Source organism: Rattus norvegicus, chromosome 11 (assembly GCF_036323735.1).
Source record: "Rattus norvegicus strain BN/NHsdMcwi chromosome 11, GRCr8, whole genome shotgun sequence".
In the NCBI taxonomy this organism is placed as follows: Eukaryota; Metazoa; Chordata; class Mammalia; order Rodentia; family Muridae; genus Rattus; species Rattus norvegicus.
Window position 1 is genome coordinate 46,940,576 of NC_086029.1, and position 24,541 is coordinate 46,965,116.

The 24,541-nt window shown below is 49.0% G+C and overlaps 1 protein-coding gene and 1 long non-coding RNA gene across 14 annotated transcripts in view; both read right to left on the bottom strand.

The window, feature by feature from the left end:
• Hlcs (holocarboxylase synthetase) overlaps positions 1-24,541 on the bottom strand; it is a 197,621-nt gene that overhangs the window by 15,085 nt on the left and 157,995 nt on the right. The window lies entirely within an intron of this gene.
• LOC134481059 (uncharacterized) overlaps positions 1,669-24,541 on the bottom strand; it is a 46,444-nt gene continuing 23,571 nt past the window's right edge. Inside the window, exon 2 of the long non-coding RNA XR_010056264.1 lies at positions 1,669-23,555. This is a non-coding gene — a long non-coding RNA (uncharacterized LOC134481059). The remainder of the gene's footprint in view (positions 23,556-24,541) is intronic.

Sequence of the window (24,541 nt, forward strand, 5' to 3'; positions counted from 1 at the left end):
CCTCCTAGAGGGTACCATTCCTGAGTCTGGGCTCCTGGGGTAAATGGTGGGGGGCGAAGAGGAGGATGGGATTGAGTATTCCGTGAATAGACTACAGGAGCGCTCTGGACGGTGGGTAGTTTAGAATGTTCTTTAAACATGTGGACCGTAGACACTCAAACGCTACATATGGACATACACCCAGTGATGGAAAGGGGTGGAGGCAGGGCTGCGGGAACACGAGTGGCTCAGAAACAGCCTTTTAGAACAAAGAAAAGTGATGAAGGGGGCAGACACACTGAACTGCTAGAGGCTTGGCAGCACTTAACAGACCATGTTAATGAGCAGAGTGAGTCCGTGCTGCTCAGGCCAAGAGGAAATTCTGCAGCAGAGACAGAGGAGGAAGGAGCTAATGCCTGTTTGAGACAACTGGAGGCCGCCAGATTTATTTGTGCTATCTGAGATAACTCTGGGGGCCGAGCCGCACGGCTCAGTCGACAAAGAAGCATTTATGAACTTTGTCAATGCTGCATTCCTGAAAAGGAGGCTGCTGCAGGCCACTTTAAGTAGAGAAAAGGCAACCATGGACATATGCCATCCTTTCTTGTTGACCTTGAAGAAGGAAAAGTGAGGGGCAAGGAGGGGATTGCCTAGTCCTTACCTATCAACCTCTGTATTTTATTTTGGGGTCACCAAAGCTACATAATAAAAGGTTTTGGGTGTGTGTGCTCCCCTTGGGACCAAAGGGACACTGAAGAAAAAGCCCTGTTCGTGCTGAGCCTGAAACTTCTGCAGCCCTGTAAGGGATTGCTTTGCAATCAAGATGATCTAATCCCCGCACCAAATGCTCTGATTACAGAGGGCATCACAGGGGTGCCCTGCTCAGACTGGCCAATAGGATAAACTTCTTATCTCCATACAGCTAAAACAGTGAGGAAGAGCTTAACTGAGATCCAGCCCATCCTCTATGGGGATCTGGGACAGCCATGTTCACCAGTTAGAAAAGCAACAGTTTGGAAAAGATCTAATTTTATGAGGGGAACAGTTAGCTGAGTTCCAATGTGAGGACCCAAAAGGACAACTGGTGGTCATTAAAACGGCAGCTCTGACACACAGAACCTCAGAAGGTACGCTGGCCCTGAAATGTGCATTGAACAGCAAGATTCAAAGGTAACATGTGAGTTTATTCAACCTATGGAAAATTCAAAGGCGAAAGAGGCAGAGGCAGTTGGATCTCAGAGTTCAAGTCTAGTCTGGTCTACAGAGTCAGTTCTGGGACAGTCAGGGCTACACAGAGAAACCCTGTTTCAACAAATAAATAGAAACACACACACACACACACACACACTCAGAGAGAGAGAGAGAGAGAGAGAGAGAGAGACAGACCCCGTCTCAATAAATACATAGATAGATAAACAACTGTAGAGAAGTGAGTGGGCTAACTGGTCTACCGCCTTTGTGTTGTCAGAGTCAGACAGTAAGAGTCTAAGAAGGCACACTGACAACCATAAGCAGGCATCCCTAACACCCAGGGATGGCAGCTTTGCTTTTTTATTTTGTTTTGTTTTTTTAAATACCTTTTGGCTCAGTAACTGTGTTCCCTGCTTCTAGAACTGTATCCTAAGGAGTAGTCAGAGAAGAAAAAAACTGAGTTATAACTGTTTTTTTTTTTTCTTTTTTTCAGAGCTGGGGACCGAACCCAGGGTCTTGCTAGGCAAGCGCTCTACCACTGAGCTAAATCCCCAACCCCATAACTGTTTTCTTTTGTTCCCGTTTTATACTTTGTATTGAGATATGACCTACAGCCAATGAAGTGTGCAAAACTTTTTTCTTTAATATATAAAATGAACATTATATTTTTTTAAGGCAATGCTATGGTGCAGAGATCTCAGAATGGACGACCGTCCTGCTGGGACAAAACACAAGAGAGAAAGAGTTGAGTGTTTACCTGTAGTTCTAGTCCTCAGCAGCCTGAGATATTCAAGCAAACAATGTGTCTACAAATTCCTTCAGTGTGACCTTTTTCCCTTCATCCTGTGCAGTCATTCTGCCCGAGCGATCAGGCTTAGCAGCGATCCTGACTTCGCTTCCTTCCGCCCATCACTGTTCCTGTTCAGTGTTTTAAAGTTTGCCAGAGCTGGCCTTGCTTAGTCACTTTCTACTGCTGTGACAAGACACCTAGGCCAAAGCAACTTCCCTGGGGTTTCAGAGGGCTACAGAGTCCATGCTGGCTGAGAGAAGGAACCGAGAGCTCACAGACTAATCCATGATCACGAGGAGAGACACAGTGGGAAGAGTCTTTTGAAAACCCCAAAGCCCTCTCTCAGTGACACATCTCCAATGAACCCCCTCCTAACTCTTCCCAAGCTGGGGACCAAGCTTTCCAGTCTCTGAGTCTGTGGGCATTTACTACACTGCAGCCTCTGAGTCTGCGGGCATTCACTACACTGCAGCCTCTGAGTCTGCGGGCATTCACTACACTGCAGCCTCTGAGTCTGTGGGCATTCACTACACTCCCCCTTCACCTTCCATCCCTTCTTGCTGGTCTGCACCTCTATGATGTAAACACAAGTCAACCCTCAGCTGTCTCTGCTTGGTTCTTGTGACCCCTTCTGCACATGGTAGGCCCATGCCTGCTTTCTTCATTCTTTCTCTTCCTTAGAGAAGGCTGCCACCCTGGACCCACGTCATTCTGTCTCCCCCTCTGTCTCCCTCCCCTCCCTAGTCTTTGGTGGAGGCTGGGCATACTCAGCACGCCCATGAGGTCTCCCTCATCCCTGTTTGATGCTGTGTGGTGCAGAACTCCACGCTGGTTCATCATTTAGGCGTCCTCACACCTTGATCACATGTATGGAGACACTGTCAGGGTTGCATCTAGAGTAAAGTGTTGGAGGTGGGTGGGATGCTGCTCAGAGAGCAAGCGCTTGTGTGACATTGTGAGATATGGCCACAACCCCTGACCTACTCTTGGACCAATTAGAGATGACCCTCATTCCCCCACATCTTCACGATGTGTGTGTGTGTGTGTGTGTGTGTGTGTGTGTGTGTGTGACACACATCGACCTCTTCTTTTTGCCTCTTGTTTTTGCTTCATGGCTAGAGACTCTAGAGACTGTTTTCCCATCCCCAAGGAATTCACTTGCTTCTTGTGTATGAATGTGTTCCCAGTCCATTTAGAGTTCCTTCCTACATAGGATAAAACTTTGGTACAGGCCTGGTTTTTTATCTTTCCGATTCCCACCAGTTTGTCTCAGAACTGTTTGTTGGGAGACCTGTCAACAGACATACTACCTACCCTTTGCTGTGGAGATGTGGGACCCCTCCTCATTTTGTACAGTGTCTAATGCGCTCGGGGCTGTTTCTGAAAGGGAATCCTTTTCTGTTGGCACCGGTCCCCTTTCCTAAATTCCCAGGTCTAAGGCAGTGCAGACATTGCACAGTTTTAGTTACCAAGCACATCTCAGTGTCCAGCAAGCCCCATCCTCCTCCCTGGTCTCCTTGGGTGCTACTTCCCCAGGCCTTTGCAGACGTGGAGGATTTCTGTCTGTTCATTCTGTATAAATATACTTTCTAAATTAATTTGAGAACTGAAATGCTTGTGAAGCCGAGTCACCTCGTGAGCAGGCAGTCTTATGTTGCTTAAATACATCTCTTAGGCTTCCCTATCAGGTTCGTTGTTGTAAATACATGTCACAATACCATTTACCGTTGTATGATAAAACCTACCGATTGCTATGGGCTAATTGTACATTCTGTCCCGGAATGAATTCCATATTGCTTAAGTTACAGAATTATCACTGCTCTAAGGTTTCACGGGAAGCCTCCACTTCATCTGCACAGTTCTACTTACTTTCCAGTTAGGCCTTTAGCAGGTGTTAGGTTCTGTGATGTCAACGTGGCAGGTTTCCACTAGTCAGCCCACCAGCAACACAGTGACATCTTCACACTCGATCAGATCTAAGATCTCGAGAACAAATGAACTTCAGAGCTGTGCAGAAGGGCAGCTCCAACTAGTAACAGAGTGGGCTCTTTGTCTGTTCAGAATATCCTTCAGGGTTCTGGGCAGTCTACAGCTCTCTGGTGCTTTTACTGAGCCAATCCTTAGATGCCTCCAGAGGGTCCCAGGTATCATGACCACGTGGTCACATTTTACAGCTGAGGAAGTGGAGGTTTGGGGGTCTGGGGGTGGGGTCACTACAGAAGACCTGCTGCTTTGTTTCTGGGTCTTGATATGTAGGCAGGCTGGCCTTTGGATTTGAGATCCTCCTGCCTCAGCCTTTCAGTTCTCTCTCTTCACCAGTGAGATATGAAGGCAGGAACACCATTTGTAGTCTCCTCAAAGGCATCTGTGTCAGCTTAAGAGTCCTGGAGAGCTGTGAGATTTTCTGGAAAGTTCTGTATATTTAATCCTAAACCTGAGAAAGGAATCTCTTTTATTTTAAACAACTGAAATAAGATCTCAAATCTTCAAAAAGTAAATGCTACCAAATTTGTGGTGGAGTTCATTTTTCTCCCAAGTGTCTGGGAAATTATTTTTCCTGTTTCTATGAATTCCGGTCGTTCCCCCCCCCCCCCCCATTCCTCCTGTCTTTAAAGCCAGGGACTTGTGTGTGGCCCAGATTGGCCTCAAATCCTCTGTGCAGCTGAGGGCGACCTTGAACTTCTGCTCCTCCTGAGTCTGGGGTTACAGGCACGTTCTGCATTTGAGTTATGCTACTGTGGGCCATGCTCAGGACTTCATGTGACACTCGATCAACTGAGCGACATTCCTGGGAAACAAAACCTTTTTGTTTTTTGGTGGTGCTGGGGACTGAGACCATGGCCTTGGGCATTGGGCAAGATCTCTCCCAAGGAAGCTGTTTTAAGCATGCCAACATCTCACCAAATTTACATAAAATAATAAAATAATGAGTTTCCTTAGCTACCGAGCCAAGGAGTTTCTGAAGCACCTGGGTGGTCAAAGCAAGTTTCGTGGAATGACCTTCTTCTATAAAGGGAAAGCCCGCCCTCCCACTCAGGCCCCCATCCGGCCCCTTTCCACCTCAATTCCATCTGTGCCTCAGGGTAATCGTGGGGAAGGACTTCCCGCCCTGCCCGCTGGCCTCAGCCGCCAGAGCATCTTCTACCACAGCTGCCCAGAGCATCGCCCTTCCTTGCTCTCGGGCTCCACCCTGCCAAGGGCAGGAGGCACAAAGACTGTGCCGGGGAAGCTTAGCACTAGCTCAGCTCCTCGAGCCCCAGGACAAGGGGCCTCTTTCTTCAACACAGGGCTTTGCTCCGTGTTGGCGGCCCCAGGAACCAAATCTGGTTCTGAATCCAGTGCTGGAACAGATGCTCATTCAAGTAGTTACTTTCCATCCCCTCTGGGCCAGTTCCGCCTTCTACCCATCTCTCCACCCCTGCGAGACTGACTCTGTCGGTTCCCCGTTGGTCGGACATTTCACCCCATTCCCTCACTGAGCTCTTCTGCTGTCTGAGTAGTTTAACTGCTGGTCCTCAGAGGCTTCCTCAGTTCACGAGCACATCATCCGGTGCATGTTGAGCACCGCCTTTTTTATTCTCCAACTGGCTTCCTGTGTCCCTCAGGGCCGACTAATGCTTCCAGGATGGTATCAAGGTGAAGAGGTAATAATGTCGCTGACATGCCCCTGCCACACCCCTTCATTAGGGAAACATTTTGCATATGCATGCAGTAGTGAGGAAGTCAGAGGTCAGTCATGGAAGCCGGTCCGATCCATCCATCACATGGGTTGCCAGGCACTGATCCTGGGTTGTCAGGCTTGGTGGCAAGTACTACCCTCCTCCCCACCCCACCAAGTAGTCTCACCAGCCCACCCTGCCCCGGCTGCTTTCTCCTAGGATGTTAGTTTTAGGCCTCAGCTCCTATCAACTGGGAAATACAGGCAAACTCTTCTTTGTCCCTCCTGACTCAGGTGTCAGAGCATCCTGCTGGGGCCGCCTCTATCCTGCCCCACTCCCAACAGACTGGCAACAAGGCCTTCAGGTGAGCTAGGTCCTGAGTTCACCAGTGACCCTGGCTGTTGGCGTTACAGACACAGCCCAGGGTAGTGAAACAAGCTGCCTTCTTGCTGTAGCTTCAAGAGGGAGAGGAGAGTCCACACAGCTGGGGTTTCTGGAGACAGCCTTCTCCCTGGTCCTTATCCTGTCTTTTCCTGCCCTTTAAAAATAAAGTGTCTAAGTGTCTGTTTCTGAGAGTTAACTGCTTTTTTATTTTGCTTGACATCAGAGAATCAACTTTTCGTCTGTGTTTGTAAATGCTTTTCTATTTAAAACCTGCCCCCCCCTTTTTAAATTTAAGAAACGCAGGACCATACTGCTAAAGGTGTCAGGAAACAAGTTCAAATCAGGAAGGGCTCCAAAGACAGCCCTGCCAACAAAATGCCAGTAAAATCTGAAACCTGGGTTCAGACACACTGGGAATGTTCCAAAACTTAAGACCTAGAGAGCGTCTCTATTCCAGTAAATCAGCCTTCCTGTGAATGCCATCAAAACCCGAGCTTTAATGAGAGGGGGAATATCAGAGGAAGGGAGGAGAGGAAAGGGCTTGGACCAGTATGAAACTTAATTTAAAAACTATTATGAGAAGATTAATTTCCCCTCCCCCAACCAAATATACAAACCCTTCCTGCACAATTTTGTTTCATTTTCTCTTCCCCAAAAATGGGAAAAAGGAAGGAAGATGGGAATCTCCAGCTCATAAAACAATGACTCTGTGTGTGCACGTGTGCACGTGTGTGCAAATGCATGTGGGTATGTGCAGGAGCACATGTGCACGTGTGTGTGTGCACGTGTGTAGGCCTGTGTGCATGACATATGTGCATGTGCAAATATGTGTGTGTGTCTGTGCGCGCGCGTGCTTGTGCATATACATGTGCCTGCCTGTGTACAAGCTAAATATTGGTTACAATCCCTTCCCTTCAGCTAGGCTGGCCTGCCTGGCCCCTCCTGTTGAGTGCTAGGGCAGGCATGTGGGTTTTTTGTTTTTTGTCTTTTGGTTTTTTTTTTTTTTAACCTAAGTGCTGAGGATCTGACCTCAGGTTCCTGACAGTTACGCAGCAAACACTTCAACCACTGAGCCATCTCCCAGCCCCAAGGTGCACTTACAGGACTTCTTTGGATTGAAATGCCATGCTAGCTGTGTGAAATAATTCGATGAGACCAGAAACAAAGTGGGTTTTCACTGAATAAGGAGGATGTTGAATAATAAAAAGCCACACATGTCCTTTGAAGAGAGACAGTCGTCACGCATCAGCCAAGTGGGCGTGGCCACAGATCCCACGTGAGAGTGAACACTGGACCTCAGGCCTTTCCGCCCACTGTAGAGATGCAGAGCCAGGCGGTATAGGAGAAACTGACAGTGTGGCCTGGGGCTTTGTGACAGGTACGCACCATGCTGCTGTGCCTGTCACCTCCACTTCAGGATGGGAAAAGATTGGTTCTGGAAGCTTCCCTAGAGCACCCAGGGGTTGAGGTATTTCTTTAATCTCACCAGGAACCTGAAGAGATGGACAGTGAGACAGGCCCTTGCCCTCCTGACAGTGATGGGCTGCAGGCTTAGCAATCCTACTGGAAGGCTTTACTGGGGGCACCTGTGGGATGTGCTCCTCTGCTGACTCAGTCTCCTTGTAGATAAAGCCCTGAGCAGGGCATAAAACACTTAGGTCGCAGCTGCTCTTGCTCTGGCTTTCCTCACATTGACATGCCAGAAGGTTCCTAGGTGGTACCTATCCTGAATAAGGGGGAGGATGCACATGAACACACACATAGACACACACAGACACACAGACACTCACACACAGACACACATAGACACACACACAGACACACATAGACACACAGACACACACACAGACACACATAGACACACATAGACACACACAGACACACAGACACACACACACACACACATACACACACACATTCCACTCTGGGTGTGCACACAGGCCACCCCACTCAAGCCAGCTTCTGGCTCCTCTGAGGTGCTTCCAGGTCAAGAAGGTCTGCAGAAGAGGCCCTGTGTGCCCTTCTACACAGCATGGCTCAGAACAGTTGAAAGCCCCATGCTGACACCCAAGAAAGCCATCAGTGCTCAGTGCACCAACATCAAGGGTAGATGCTATGTCTGTGGTGATAGCCAGGTTGAAACAGCCCCTAAAAGCTGGGGACTCGTGAGGGAACATTCCTTGGGACACATTTTCTAGCAACACTCTTCCCTGGACATACTTTTCTGGGGAAAAATGCTCTCAGAGAAACCCTCTCCTAGAGATAAGTTCTCTCATGTGAACACTCCCCTTGGAGCACACTCTCTCCTGTGGGACACACTCTCTCCTGTGGGACACTCTCTCTGTGGGGCACTCTCTCTCCTGTGGGACACTCTCTCTCTGTGGGACACTCTCTCTCTGTGGGGCACTCTCTCTGTGGGACTCTCTCTCTCTGTGGGACACTCTCTCTGTGGGACACTCTCTCTCTGTGGGACACTCTCTCTCTCTCTGTGGGACACTCTCTCTCTCTCTCTGTGGGACACTCTCTCTCTGTGGGACACTCTCTCTCTCTCTCTGTGGGACACTCTCTCTCTGTGGGACACTCTCTCTGTGGGGCACTCTCTCTCCTGTGGGACACTCTCTCTCTGTGGGACACTCTCTCTCTGTGGGACACTCTCTCTCTGTGGGGCACTCTCTCTGTGGGACTCTCTCTCTCTGTGGGACACTCTCTCTGTGGGACACTCTCTCTCTGTGGGACACTCTCTCTCTGTGGGACTCTCTCTCTGTGGGACACTCTCTCTCTGTGGGACACACTCTCTCTCTCTCTGTGGGACACTCTCTCTCTGTGGGACACTCTCTCTGTGGGGCACTCTCTCTCCTGTGGGACACTCTCTCTCTGTGGGACACTCTCTCTCTGTGGGGCACTCTCTCTCTGTGGGGCACTCTCTCTCTGTGGGACTCTCTCTCTCTGTGGGACACTCTCTCTGTGGGACACTCTCTCTCTGTGGGACACTCTCTCTCTGTGGGACTCTCTCTCTCTGTGGGACACTCTCTGTGGGACACTCTCTCTGTGGGACACTCTCTCCTGTGGGGCACACTCTCTCCTGTGGGGCACACTCTCCTGTGGGGCACACTCTCTCCTGTGGGCACACTCTCTCTCTGTGGGACACTCTCTCTGTGGGACACTCTCTCTGTGGGACACTCTCTCTCCTGTGGGACACTCTCTCCTGTGGGGCACACTCTCTCCTGTGGGCACACTCTCTCTCTGTGGGACACTCTCTCTGTGGGACACTCTCCTGTGGGACACTCTCTCCTGTGGGACACTCTCTCTCTCTGTGGGGCACACTCTCTCTCTGTGGGGCACACTCTCTCTCTCTCTGTGGGGCACACTCTCTCCTGTGGAACGTGATCTTCTGCACACGTTGCAACCAGGAATGTATTTCCCCTGCTTTTCTCCCTAGCTTGGCTCCAGTTTGAATGTGAATTTATTCCATTCCAAGGCAGCTCAGCTCACTCATCTTCCTCAAGCCTCTAGAAAACTCTGTCACCGTGACTCCTAGAGGTGACACTTTTGCCTCCCTGAAACCATACGGTGCTGGTGCTGGATCCTCTGGGCTCCTGTGCTGGATGCTTCATGAGGCACCCTTGTTAAACAGCCTCCCTGAGGAAGTCACTCATCCTACGGAGAGGAGGGGCTGTGCCTGCCTTTCACACATGATGTGCTTTTTGGGCACATGCACAAGCATGCCAAGCATGAGTGGGACAGAGAACCTTTGTCAAGGGAGAGGGACTTAGCGGACTCCCTAGTGAGCCTTGGGTGCTGACATGCCTAGGGACCTACCGTTCTGCACTGGCCCACCAAAAGTCCCTCATAAAGCTGGAAGCCATAAACGGAGCTTAGCGTTCTAAGGGAACAAAGGCTTCTGGGTGCGCTTTTCTCAAAATGAAACTGCCCAAGCTTCTCCTAAGGCTTTTTACGATAAGCATTAAAATGCAAAGAGGAAGATTAAAGTTCCTGCCACAGATGAGGCCCTGTGGGGAAGGAGAGGAGGGCTGGCGGGGGCTGTGCACAGCATTACAGTTGGATATTATTATATAAAACGAGTGTGTTATTAAAAGGATCCTAAAGTTATAAAAACTCAAAGGAGCCTTTAGTGCCGATGAATAACTTCTTTGGTAAAGATGAATAACTCACATCCTGCAGGCTTTGGGGGAGGGGGTGGTTACCTGGCCAAGCTCTTTAATTGCTAAGGGTTGGATCTGGTTGTTTTTGTAGGACACCCTGTCTAGGGGCAGGGAATCAGAATGCAGTGTTGGACTAGGAACATTCTACGAGGCCTAAGGAAAGTACTCCCCGGGCAACCGAGTACCCTGATTATTCTAATAAAAAAGGCAACAAAGATTCATCTCCAGTAGCTACCTGAGCTGGGAGATATGGGGGAGATATGGTATGACCCTCCCTGTAGTACAGGGGACTGAGCCTAGGGTACCATGCAGAGTCAAGCATTCTCCCAACAAGCTATACAGTCCTGTTCCCCTTAAAAACAACAACCAAACACAGGTTACTGCATTCAGGCCACAGTTAAGAATGAATTCAGAAAGCCAGACACTGTCTCCTGTAGCCCAGGCTAGCCTCAAACTCACTTTGTAACTGAGGATGACCTTGAACTTCTGATCCTCCTGTCTATATTTCCCAAGTGCTAGGAGCACAGGTGTTTACAGCACTGCATGGGGTCAGGCGCCAGGGACAGAACTCAGGGCATTCCTGAGCCAGGCAAGCGCTCTAACACCTGAGCTACATCCCCCAGCCGCTTGGCTGCCTTATGTCTTTGCCTGCGTGCATGGAAGGCTGAAGAAGACAGCAAACGGCTCCATTCTGCTCTACTGAGACCCCCGCCCCCAGTGAGGGACCCTTCTGCTGTACCCCCATTCCATCAGGGAAGAATTTTGGTCAGCCCACCAAGACACTGTGTTCCGGACAACAGAAGGAAGAATATTGGAATACTCCCCGTTGTAGAAGGTCAGGACGTCAGCACAACGTCACGACGTCAGCACAACGTCACAACGTCACAACGTCCACACAGCGTACACAGGCCTGTCCATTTACCACCACTGTCTACCCATGTTGAACCAGTACGGAGTTTTGATTCTTTTCAAAGTAGGGAAGCTGGATGCTGAATGCTTTGTAGAAAGAACTAAATGATAAACGGAGGTGTGGACTTATCACAGATCTGGGACAGGAATTGTAACACAACATCCAAAACAAATAACAACAACAACAACAACAACAAAAGCGATAAACAGGCTTGCCCTGAACAAAATGCTCCTCATGTAACCCCGGAAATACTCTAAAAGATTATAAAAAAATTTCAGTCATACACCAAGAAGCAGGAGTCAGAGAAAGAACCCCATCCATAAATGTGGTGTATCAACAGCTGCTAAGCCTCTCGTCATGCATGCACTGGAGGCCAGGGCCCCTTGCCCTGAGCACCCCGGCAGCTTGGCAGCCCAGGTCACAGAACATCTAGAATCCCTAGCACCCCCAACTATGTGACTTCCAGAGAGGCAACTCTTAGCATTTGAAGCAGTCTAATAGACTGCCAAATTCCTGCTGGGTCGGCCAAGAGGTAGGAACCAAAATTTAAAAAAAAAAAAAAAAAACATGAAGGGTTTGTTTTTTAAAAGTAATACATCAAACCCAGAAAGGGCCCTTTTGTGTGCTTTGTCCATATGGGAGCCAGAGAGGAGAAAATGGCTCACCCTCCTGGGAGGAAGGCGCTTGGCCTCACCTGTAACTTCTCCTCTACCGTGTAGACTTTTCTCACCCCATTAAATGTAACCCACCCTAGGTGGTTTCCTTTTTTTCCATGTGAGAGAAATAGGGAGTGGTGGGGGAAAGAGGCTGGCTGGGCGGCCATCATGAACTACACAAGTGGGTGCCACAGGGCCCCGTGGAACGTGGCTGTTCCCCAGGGTTTGTTGGACAGACCTACAGGACTGTTTCTGTGGCTTCTGAAACCTGCTGTCATCCACTGTTACCAGAAGCCGAAAGGTAGAAATGAAGAAAATTAAAAAAGAAACAAAGGCAGGTCAGAATAGGGCATCTTCTTCCCAACTGGAAAGAAAAGATCAGCTGGGTGGATGCTGTAGGTCTCGTGCTGTGGTGCCGATGGCGGAAGCCGCAGTCTAAAATAAGGCCCTGGTGGATGGTAGCTCAGAGATCGGCAAGATGCGGACAGAACGGCAAAAGCCAGCGTGGTCCCTCAGCCCCTTCCCGGTAACTAGCTGCCAACCGTAAACCATGGCAGAGGCTGGGGAAAGGCACCTGGGGGGGGGGGTTCTGCAGCCCCCTCCCCAGTAAGCCCTGGGGACAGGCAGCCTTTTCTTCTGTCACAGCGGGGACCCACAGCTGCCACCTGCTTATCAACCGTCCGCTGGCTGGCGAGGCAGTGGGGACACAGGAACCATGGACATTTGACTGTTGGGTCGTGTGACTTGGACTAATGCGGAGCAAGAAAGGATGGTCATGCACCGACTTGATTTCAAGAGCCCCGTGTGAGGGAGCCACTGCTGACTTCATCTTCTGTGCTCTAAGATGGGGACTGTTCCTGTCCCATTTGCCCATGAGTAACTGCTCAGAGCCCTGGGATCACAGCTGGTAAGAGGCATGCTCACTCCCCACAGCAAACAGTCCTCCTGAGCAATGAGCCAATGGCGGCTGCATGGCCTCCAGGCCCAGAGACTCAGAGGCTGAAACTGCAGGGAAAGGCTTGTGTGCAGGGGGAGCTGTGTCTGTTTCTGCCTCTAGCCACACAGCAGGGATGCAGAAGATGCTACCTAGACCTGAGCTGGGCCAGGCCACCAATCCATTCCTTAACCTCTCTCACTGAGCGCCTTGGCCTTCCCAGGAGGGTGCTGCTCCTCACAGGCTGCTGTGAGGTTTCAGTCATGACCGTGGCCCCTCTGGTTTCTGCTCAGAAGGACCAGCCACCCATGAGCCACAGCCATGCCCTTCTGGCTTTGGAGCACCTGTTCTGGAGGGCCACCTCTGAGTTCCTTCAAGTGCAGGGAGAAAGGGAAGAACACAGCTCGTGTGCCAGCATCCTTAGGCTCTGCGCTGATTATAGTGAACAAACACCCTGCATTTACCCCGTGGGCTGTTATTCAGGGGAAACGAAGGCAGGGTAAGGAGGCCGGTAGTGAACGTGGAGTGGGAGGGACCAGGGATGGGCACGAGTGGCCAGGAAGGCTGCTCTTACGGGTGGTTTTCAGAGAGCAGAAGGAAGTAAAAGGAAGAATCTGAAAATGTCTGAGAACAGGGTCAGAGGCCCTGGGTAGGTTTGAGAGAAGCAAACACGATAGCCACAGAGGCTGGAGCCCACCTCCGAGGTGGTCAGAGCAGCCATGCTGGCTGAGAGGGAGTGGATGAACGGGCATGTTTAGAAATGGTTCACAAGAGACAGATGGAATCACAGAGGAGCCTGAGGGGCCTGGACTGGGAAGGGCTGGACTGCGCTGCAGGTGCAGGGTCTGGATTAGGTGGGTGTGAGATGCCCTCCACAGTAGCCCAGGGAGGGCGGCGGTGGGTGGGTGGGTGGGTGGGAGATATGGGTAAGGAGGACCTGGGAATCTTTACATAGAACAACTGTTCACTGTGACCCCGGAGAGCAGAGAACAGACTGGCACCTGCTCCTTCAATTTTCCACATGCTCCATGGAACTCGGTGTCAGCCCCTCAAGAATGGTTGCTCTTCAAATCCGAAATATGCTTCACAGAGCCAGTGCCTCAAGCCCCAGAATGTAGGGGAAGAAGTCAGGCTGAGAGGGTGGGGCTTCCGGGGAACTCCACTCTCACCCTCTGTCTCTTCAGAAAAGAAGTGTGGTGGTGACCGTACCTCAAGACACAAGAGCTGCAAACAGAGACAAGGGTTGAAAGGAACTTCCTCCCCGCCCAGACCCAGCCCTGGAGCTCAGAGAGTCGGCGCTCAAGCATTCTGGCAGGACAGGGGACACGTGACTTTCAAATCTTACTGTAAATGGTGCACACACATCCTTCAAAACACCCAAGACCTTTGACGTAAGTGACTTGCTGTCGTTTAAACATGTCTTCCTGAAGTTCCTAAGTTGAAAGCTCACACCGATGGCAATTAAAGGTGAGGACTTAAGTTATTGGCGTGAGTGGAGGGTGGAGCCCTACCGTGGCATTAGAAGCTTTAGGAGACCCGCAGAACAACAGACTTGATGGGACGTGCTATGCGCCATCCTCTATCACGGTACCACAGCAAGAAGGCCTTGCTGAATTCAAGATCATGCTCATGGGCTTCCCAGCTCCATAACTATAAACCCAAATACAGTTCTGTTCTCTGCAGGCTGCTCAGTCACAGGCAATGTGTTACAGCAACAGAGTATGTTCTGAGACACTGCCGAAACAGATTCCACAGGTCTGTGCTATACCCTTCGCCTAGAATAGTGTATGGGTGTCATAAATATTTGATGCATAATGTATATTTAGAGATTTTAGATCCATGCTTAATTCACAGCTCAACAAGTATGCAGAAGGACTTTTCCTTGAGAGACAAATGTCTGAAGGTCTCTTTCACGGACCCAGCCTGCCACAGGTGTAAGCTATTACTAGCTGGACACGTCACATCTCATCTCTCTTCTGGAAAAGCCACCAGCAGCGCTCTTGCTGTTCACTTCTCTCCAGCATGGGGGATAATGCCCCGTGCAGAGCAAATGCCCAATAAATCTAAATAAATGTCAAATAAATGAGTGAATAAATATCCATTAAAAATTAACTGGACAGTTAATTTAGCTTACTCCCTGGGAAAAAAAGGAAAACAGTAAAACTAGAAAAATAACTTTTTAATTTAAAAGGTTAATTAAGAACAAGGTTAAAAAAATATTTTGGTGGCTTAAGTAACCAAGCACCAACGGGGTTCACAACAGCCACAGCTCTGAAAAGCGCCCGTTCTGGGTCTTGAAGTGGAGAGGGCAGGAACTTGTTGTGCATGCTCCATGATCCCAGCATGACTGCAATCCTAAGACGAGACGGTTAACCTGGCATCAATAAACACAGATGTGGAGATTCTAAATAAAATGTCAACCAACTGAAGCCAACAGTGCACCTTCTGGCTACCCACTGTAACCGAGTGGTTTACCCTAGAAACGTAAAGATGGTTTAACACCAGAGAAACACGGCAATGAACGCCATCACATCCGTGCTAGCTGAGAGAAACCACGCGTGACTCGCTGTACAGCTACAGAGAGCTCATCCTCAGTAGCTCAAGAGGTTAGTGTCCAGATCACCGTGCACGTTTAATAGAAAGGAAGTTGCTTTGAAGACTTAATCATGGCCTGGAACGAACAAAGATTCTTTTGTTCTTAAAAAAAAAAAAAAAAAAAAACTAAATGAGAGTCACTTTAATCATTATTTTCGTTTACAGCTCATGTGTTTTAGCTTGTTAGAAATATTTCCTTCTATGCTTTTAGCCCTGCTAAACTTTAGTTTATGGTTCATTTAAATTAATTTTTTTATATACTGCGAAGTAAACTTGCCCTCTTCTCCAGCTATTTGGTAGTCAGAGAACCTATTGAAATAGCTCTCTGCCCCATCCAAGTACCCTGCGCCTCTCCTCAAAATTCAATTAGTGTCTAGCCAGGAATCTATTTCTGTACACACTCACTTCCCTGCTCTACTGCTACACACCTTCATTGTCATGACAACCATACTCTCTGACCTACAAGGTCAAGCTAATTTTTAAGATGTCTCTTGGCTATGTAAAGATTAGCTGTCTATGCTGAAATATAGTTTATTATATCCAATTAGCAAATCTACACAAGAGCCTGAAGTCAGTGGAGAGATCTGAGACACAGTGATGAGCTTAGAGACCATACTTAAGCAGAGACTAAGTGATCCTCGAGGGAAACGGGCACGAGAGACGGGGGGAAAGACAGAGACTCTCCTGAGCTTGTGTACCCAAGCCACCATGAATGTATTTGGTCTGTGGAATGGTCTATGTTGACTGTCAATTTGACGGGGCCTAGAATCATCTAGGAAACAGGCCTCCCAGCACATCTGTCAGGAATTATCTAGACTAGGCCATCCTCTGGGAATGCTTGTGAGGGATTATCTTGATTACATGGGAAGATCCTGACCTAAATGCATATGGTGCCAGTGATCGGGTTGGGGTCTTGGACAGCATACACAGGAGGTGTGACTGAGCACCAGTGATCTTTACTCTCTCCTTCCTCACTGCACCATGACTCATTGCATTGATGAAACCCTTGAGCCATGAGCCAAAACAAATGCTTCCTCCCTTAAATTGCACAGCCTAGGGAAGGTGGTTGTGTAGTCAGCCTTTGTTAAAGTAACAAAGTAGGGGTTGGGGATTTAGCTCAGTGGTAGAGCGCTTGCCTAGCAAGCACAAGGCCTTGGGTTCAGTCCCCAGCTCGGGGGGGGTGGGGTGGGGGGGGAGTAACAAAGTAACCAGGTGTGCCTCACACTTGTAATTTCAATTCTCAGTGGGCTGTGAGATTGTGTCTCAAAAATAAATAGTGGCTCAGTACAGTGCTGGCCATGAAAGCATAGGAGAGCCTGACTTTAGTACCTAGAACCCACATAGAGAAGCTAGGCAGGAAGCCATGTTTGTAATTTCAGTATTGGGGACACAGAAACCAGAAGATCTTTGGGGCTTGCTGGTCAGGCAGCCTAGGCTACTTTGCAAGTTCCAGGAGAATCAGAGACCCTGTCTCAACAAACAAGGTGCAGGGGAGCAGAAAAAAACTCAAGGGCAGCCTCTGGTTATCATATATATGTGCACACATATACCCAGATTAGATAATTGATGGATGGATGGATGGATGGATGACAGGATAGATGGATAGACAGACAGACGGATGAACAGACAGATGGACAGATAGATGATAGATGGATGGATAGGTAAATGGATGAAACACAGACATAAAATGTAGCCCCAATGAGCTCTGGTCTGCGAAAAGTTTGGTTGTCACAAGCCATGCCAACAGTGCTCTGTCTAATTGGGTTCTGCCATATTTCCAAATCCAAAGATTCCCTCAGATCAGAGTCCCAAGTTTAGCCTGGAGGCTCAGGGTGTCCTAATTTTCCAAGCCTAGTCTGCACAGTTGGACTGCAGTTGCACAGGACTGTTTATGAGCAACTAACATGCAAAAATGCAAATGAGACCCAGGCTTCCCGAGGAGAGGCCGGGTGTCTCCTCTTGGCTAGAGGCTTCCACATACTTCTCCTTCACTGATTCCCCATGAGCCACACAGAGCGTAAGACGGGTCAGCATGCCCTGTCATCAACATCAGAGAGGGCCGAGGCAACAGTCTGGAGGGTGGCTGCTCTGACTGAGGAAGTTCAGCAGAAGCAGATGTGGCCACCTAAAGCAGCCCATGTGGGAATGGGCACATTTACAAGGTAGGACAGGCAAGCCACAGCTATACCAAAAATACTCAGTGCACAAGACACCCACAAAGAGAGACCGGCATCTGCACAAGAGGCAAGCTGCCTAACTCTCCAACACAGTGGGAGCAGACATCAAACCTGGACTGAGAACTGGAATCTCACAGTTCAGAGGGCTTTCTCTCTACTGGCAACATTCTCAGCATCGGATGCAGAATGCTTGCACAGGGCTGTTTCTGAGCATCTGACGAGGTATTATCCCCTTGCACGGTCTAGGGTGTAGGCAGGAGTGTGCTAAAATTGCCTCCTTGCTAGAGATAGCAAGTAAGACCCACATAGGTGCCAGGGTTGACTTCCGGTCACCTGATTGTGGGATCCTCCAGTCTGTCCTCCCTCTGGAGAGCATTTGCTTCCCCACAAGTGGGAGCCCTTGACTGCACATTCCCACCCTGACTTCATTACCTTAAACAATCTAACTTGCAGAACTTTAAAGTGTAATCCATCACAATGACACCCCAACCCGACATAGGAAGTTCCATGTTGACTGTGATTCCTTTCCTTTACAGTGTGAATTCTACCCACACTCTATCTAGTTCGGTAGTGGGGCCGTGAGCTGTCAGAGCTGGGGCAGATTCATCATCAAGCACCAAGGCAGACTCAATGGGTGGCATCCTTCACTCTGGTGGAAGCTCAGTTATGGACAAAACCTATGAGCCGTGCCACGCAGATGCCATGCAACGAAGGAAGCTGTGTTTGTGTGGACAGATTTACAGAGGAAAGGTAAGTGACCCCGGGAAAGTGTCAGTGGAGCACGGTGCCCCTCCGATCACCCCCTTCTTAAGCACACACACCCCAACACCCAGTGCACAACAGGGATGCCTCTGACTCTTCAACTGACTACAGTTGACAGAAAATCAACTGTGGCAGCTCTCTGCCCCAGGACATCTTGGAAATCAGGTTCTCAAGTGCCATTAGCTTAAGGTACCTGTGCCACATGCTATGGTCCCATGCAGAATGGCCTCATGGCTCAGTTTTAACAGATAAGAAGGTATCTGGAGGGTGAGTGGTAGAGCTCAGTGGGTGAGCTGAATTTAACTCCTGGACATATAGATGGAAGTCGCTGGGTGTGAGGGCACACACCTTTAATCCCAGCATTCCCCAGGCAGAGGCGTGTGGATCAGAGTCAGCTGCAGGGCAGCCACGGTTATGCAGAGAAACCATCTTGGAATCAAAACAAAACAAAACAAAAGATGGAGAAGAGAACTAACTCTACCTTGTCTGCAGGAGTCTCATAACCCTCTGTCCATCTTGCCAGTGAAAATCTCATTATTACTACCGGTTCTGGAGTGAACACACCTATCAGAAAGCTGTAAGAGTTTCAGTAGGTTGTTTTTATTTCTATTTGTTTTGTTAGTGGTGATATAACAATATGATATATTTTTAACTATATCATATAGTGTTTATAATACATAATGCAGGTACAGATGAAGAACTACTATTTCATGTTACCACCAGCGAAACTATACTTAACCAAGACAGGCTAATGTGAACTGAAGGAACCTGAACACGGTGGCTTCAGTTCAATGCTGTCACTCAGCTTTCCTCCAAGTGGTGGCTCCGGACTTCAGGCCTACTCCAACATGTGAGGCCATCATATTCCTACCTGACTACAGAGGGGAAAGGGAGAGTTGGGGCTCCCAGGAAAGAGATCTAGAAAAGGCACCCTTCATACTCACCCCATCTGGCCACCCAGGCAACAAAGAGGAAACAGTGAGGCTGGGAATGGCTTGCAGGGTGCTCTCCCCACTGTGCATAGTACACGGTTTGTATTTGATACATGTTCTCACTGTGCTCTCCCCACTGTGCATGACAGTGGATTTGTATTTGATACATTGTTCTCATTGCGCACAATAGAAAATTGTATTTGATACATTGTTCTCATTGTGCTTCCCACCATATGCTGTTTCTCCCTTGGAGCATTCTACACATTTAGAAAAAGTTGACAGGCTGAGAGTTAGAGAAGATAGCGCTAAACCCTGAGTTCCCCCTGAGCCTGGGGATCAAGCCCTTTTCGTTACTCTGCATTGGATTTCAGGAACATCACAGCTCTTGGGAAAGACTCAAGCTAGAGTTACCTTTAGGGTTAGCTTCGTGCTGCCGATGGATTTCGTGTAGTGTCACCCGATCATGGTACAGTCCCCATGAGACTCATGAGGACCCAACAATGGCAGTGTGAGCAGCCAGGCAGCTCTTGCCTGTCACCAGCCACTTGAGTGTGGAGGGGCCCAGGGAGATGGTTCAGTCTGTCAGTAAGGCCCTTGCTGTGCAAGCATGAGACCCTGAGTCTGGATTCTTGGCACCTATAACAAGCCAGGTTCCAAGCATGCAGCTATAAGCCTAACATTGGAAGGTAGAGACAGTAGGAACCATGGGGCAAGGCAGCAAGCTACTAGTTGAACTGGCCAGTTTCAAGTTGAGTGAGAGGCCCTGTCTTTAAAAATAAGGTGACTAATTGAAGAAGAGGCTCAGTGTCAACCTCTGACCTCCACACACATGTGCACTCATGACCCTGTCCCCTTAACCAAAAGCAAGGCCAAGCCTCGCACTAGCTACTATGGTGAGAGCTGGCCTGACTAAGCTTAAAGACACAGTACATGATGCCATGGTGTTGCTGAGATGGACGGGAAGACACTTGCAGAAGTGATGCCACCTCCTCTGTCTAAAGCACCAGCATTTCTCTGCTAAGCATGGAGGGGATTTACAAACACTAAAAACAATGATTTCCTCTTCTCAAAATGAGTGGAACGTGCAGTATCCAACTGAGTCCAGGAGTACTCGCACAGGGCGACCTTGTATCCAGCCAAGGTTTATTGCCAAGGTTCCAGTTTATGCCCACGAGGCACGGCGAGGTTCCTGCATGTGGCTGCAGCCTTTGGCTTCCCCTAACAGAGTTCCTGGCTCTGGCAGGTTTTGGCTGCAAGATCTATCCTGTGACTGATTTATTCCTCAGTTCCTTTTTCTCTGCATGAATCGTATCCATGTTGGCAAAGCAAGAGTAGAAAGAAGACGAGAAAAACCATAGACTTAAAAAAAATTTACAAGGCTAAGAAAAACAGTCTTCAATGCCGAAATGAATTTGTGATCAAATATCCATTTCAGAAAACGGTCAGGATCAGACAGTGTAATGGACAATTTGGTCTCCATGTCTCCATCATGATTGAGGGCTGTACACACATGCGCACCGGACTGGCGGCCTTTACTGAGGACAAATCCCAGTCGGTAGGTCAGTTTCCTCTCCTATGCAGACACAATGCTTCACTGGGCCATGACATAGTGTTCTCGATTGCCATCAGCCAGGTAACTAAAGAATGGAGCTTGAGCTCTGTGTCACCTTGAAAACACTAAGCACTTCTCCCCATGTGAACGTGTGTGCCGCTCTGATCTTCCTACAGGCTCGCTGGCTGCTGCTGGACTGAGTGAGCGCCACGAAGCTTCCATGAGGCTGCGTTAGCTTTTCCTGTACCCCATGCAGCACTCAAAACTGGTGTTCATTCCACCACCCCTACCCCACCCCACCCAGAGGGATCTCTTTCACACTTACACACACACACACACACACACACACACGACTGCTCTCAATTTTCTTTCTTGGGTTCTTTGATCGGGATGGATTTTCAGCTACATTTACAAAGGAAATTAAGGTAGTTATAGGCTGGGATCAGGGACTACTCTGGGTTCCCTCAAACCCTAGAAGCTATGAGCACCCAGGTCTGCTCTAAGTGTCTACAAGGCTATTTCCGAGTTACTGACCCACACCTCTACACACAACTCGCCTGTTGGTATCAGCTCTGTGTGTCTGCATGGTTTGTGACAACTGGACATCTCGGCAGGGGTTGAGGGTCTTTATTTCTTCTTCCCATACCCAGTCTTGGATTCTTTGGGGGCCTCAAAGTACATCAGAGCCACCTAGCCCAAAAGCCCAATGCGTCCTGTCTGCTCTGCGGTGCAGAGGTGAAGAGCTGTTCTCTAAATGGAAGGACACTAACCACACTGGGTTCCTGGTGTTCTCCATACCACAGGGATGAGTGCTGACCTCGGCTACAATGAATAAGACACAAAGACCCCAAGTCTATCATCTGCGGTCACCTGACATTTGTGTGTGTTGAGACCAGAATCCTCTCTGCTCTGAGAGCTCAGAACAAGTCCAGTCCATCTCATTTTGTAGCTGAATCATGTGAGTTGGTGGCTCTCAGGCTAGCAAGGGCCTCTGACTTCCCACTCTGCCATCTGTATTGGCATGTGACCCCAGGGATAGCACAGCATATGATGTTCCAACAGTGAGGAAAGAAGGCCCGAGTAGTGTCCAGTTCCAGAGATAGGAAGTTGCCAAAGACACTCCCAGATTTTAAACAATAGCTTCTCTGAGAACTTAGTCAAGTGTGAGCGGTGATGGTTACAGGCAGGGAGATGGCTCGGTGTGTGAAGTGCTTGCTGGGCAAGCATGAGGACTTCAGTTTAAATCCCTAGTGCCCACATGAAACTGGGTAGGGTGGTCCATGTCCGCAACCCCAGACCTCGGGGCAGAGACAGGTGGGTCCCAGGGCCTCACTGGCCAAAACCTCAAACTCTAGGTTCTGAGAGACCCTATCCCAAAATATAAGGGGAGAGCAAAAGAAGAAGATTTCAGATGTCAACCTCTGGCTTCGACACACATGCACAGAGTCATGCCCACCCATATGCACACACAGCCATATGGACACACAGATGCAGATACATGCACACGCGGCCTTATGGGCATCCAGCTTATACACATACACTCTCTCACACGTGCACATACAGCCATATACACACATACACATATACTCCCCCAATATGGACATGCAGATGCACACATACATATGGACACACAGGTGCACACACACAGGCAAACACATATATACCCATATGAACACACAAGTGCACACATACATACCATATGGACAGACAGGTACACACACATACATACATACCCATATGGACACATTGGTACATACATGGCCCCATATGGACACACAGGTACACACACAGACACACACACAGACACACACACACACACACACACACACACACACACACACACACACTCTGGTCGGGTATGCCCTGAAGCAATGTCAGGCTCAGGCTCAGATCTGTGCTGACTTCCCTGTGTTTAGGTGGCTCCTCCTCCCAGGCTGCCTGGCTCTGGGTCTGTGTTTATAGGCAGGGTGGCAGGAAGGACATGACCTCTCCAGCTCATGGCGGGTTAAGCTGCCTGATTGAACGCTGCTGCTAATTAAGGGCCCCTCTTGTCTGGCAGGACCACCGGGGTACCTTCTGCACTTGTTCATGACCACTGCACCTCTCTCAGAAATTAACTCTTGATGAGTACAGACAGGGGCCCAGCTGGTCCTCTGAGTCCTCCCAACTAGATAAATGGAAAGTAATCAGAGCACTGCTGACTGCCAAGGGGAGAGGGGCGCTCCGTGACCTCTCAGTAAAATCCACAGTATACTTTTACTGTGGCTTAATTCTCCACACTGGGGGCACTTAACAGAGCCAGGAATGGTGTGAGGAGGGCTACAGTCATGGCGACTGCATCTGGTGTGAAGTCTGCCTTGCAAAGGGGCTGCTGAAGTGACACACAGTGACTTGAGAAGAACCAATTTCTCTATCAGCAAAATATTTTCAGACGTGCTGTTTCTCCCCACAACACTTCACAGACCCCAAACAGCTCCTAGAATGGTTTACAAACTGCATGATGTTAAACCCTTCAAATGTTAAATCCTTATTCCTATGACTTACAGAAGAAACCTTCCTTAAAGCTAGATTTGTGGCCCCAGTGTTCAGCCCCTCCTTCCAAATACAGGAAAGAGGAGGCAGACGGGTTGATTATCTCCTAGCTCCTGTGGATCTGGCGGGGCTGTGCTAAGTGCCTTTGGCTCAGGGTCTCCACACTACTGTAATCCTGGTGTCAGCCTGGGCCACGGCCACCTTCAGGCTTGGCTGGGGAGGATCCACCTCCAAGCTTGTTTCTTTCACTTAGCTCTCTCTCGGTAGAATGTCAATCATGAAGCTTTTCTCATGGCTCCTACAGCCTGTCAGCTTGCTTCTCCAGGCTTTCTTGGTTCTCTGGGACAGGGGGAGAAAGAGTTCATGAAGGAGGGGAGGGGACAGGAGGGGAGGGGAGGGGAGGGGAGGGCAGCAACCGAGACAGACATAGCAAGGAAGATACCATGCCCTTGTTTGTAACCCAGTGTCAGGAATGGCAGCTGAGCCTGTGCTATACTCGATTTGTTAGGATGAGTCACCAGAGCAAACCTCACCAGGTTAAACTTATAGGAAGTACCAAGGGTAGAAGGCAGAGGCCCCTGGGCTGTGATGGCTGCTGACCACAGAGGGACTCTTCAGATGTTGGATGAACCAGGGCCTGACCTTCCATAACGACCCCCTGGAAATTACACACAACTATACAGAAGGTGATGTGCAAATGACTACACAGCAAGGTGCACATGTAAACTACACATGACTAAACAGCAAGGTGCACATGTAAACTACACATGACTACACAGCAAAGTGCACATGTAAACTACACATGACTAAACAGCAAGGTGCACATGTAAACTACACATGACTAAACAGCAAGGTCCACATGTAAACTACACATGACTACACAGCAAGGTCCACATGTAAACTATACACAACTACACAGAAGGTGATGTGCAAATGACTACACAGCAAGGTGCACATGTAAACTACACATGACTAAACAGCAAGGTGCACATGTAAACTACACATGACTACACAGCAAAGTGCACATGTAAACTACACATGACTACACAGCAAGGTGCACATGTAAACTACACATGACTAAACAGCAAGGTCCACATGTAAACTACACATGACTACACAGCAAGGTCCACATGTAAACTATACACAACTACACAGAAGGTGATGTGCAAATGACTACACAGCAAGGTGCACATGTAAACTACACATGACTACACAGCAAGGTCCACATGTAAACTACACATGACTACACAGCAAGGTGCACATGTAAACTACACATGACTACACAACAAGGTCCACATGTAAACTACACACTACTACACAGAAGG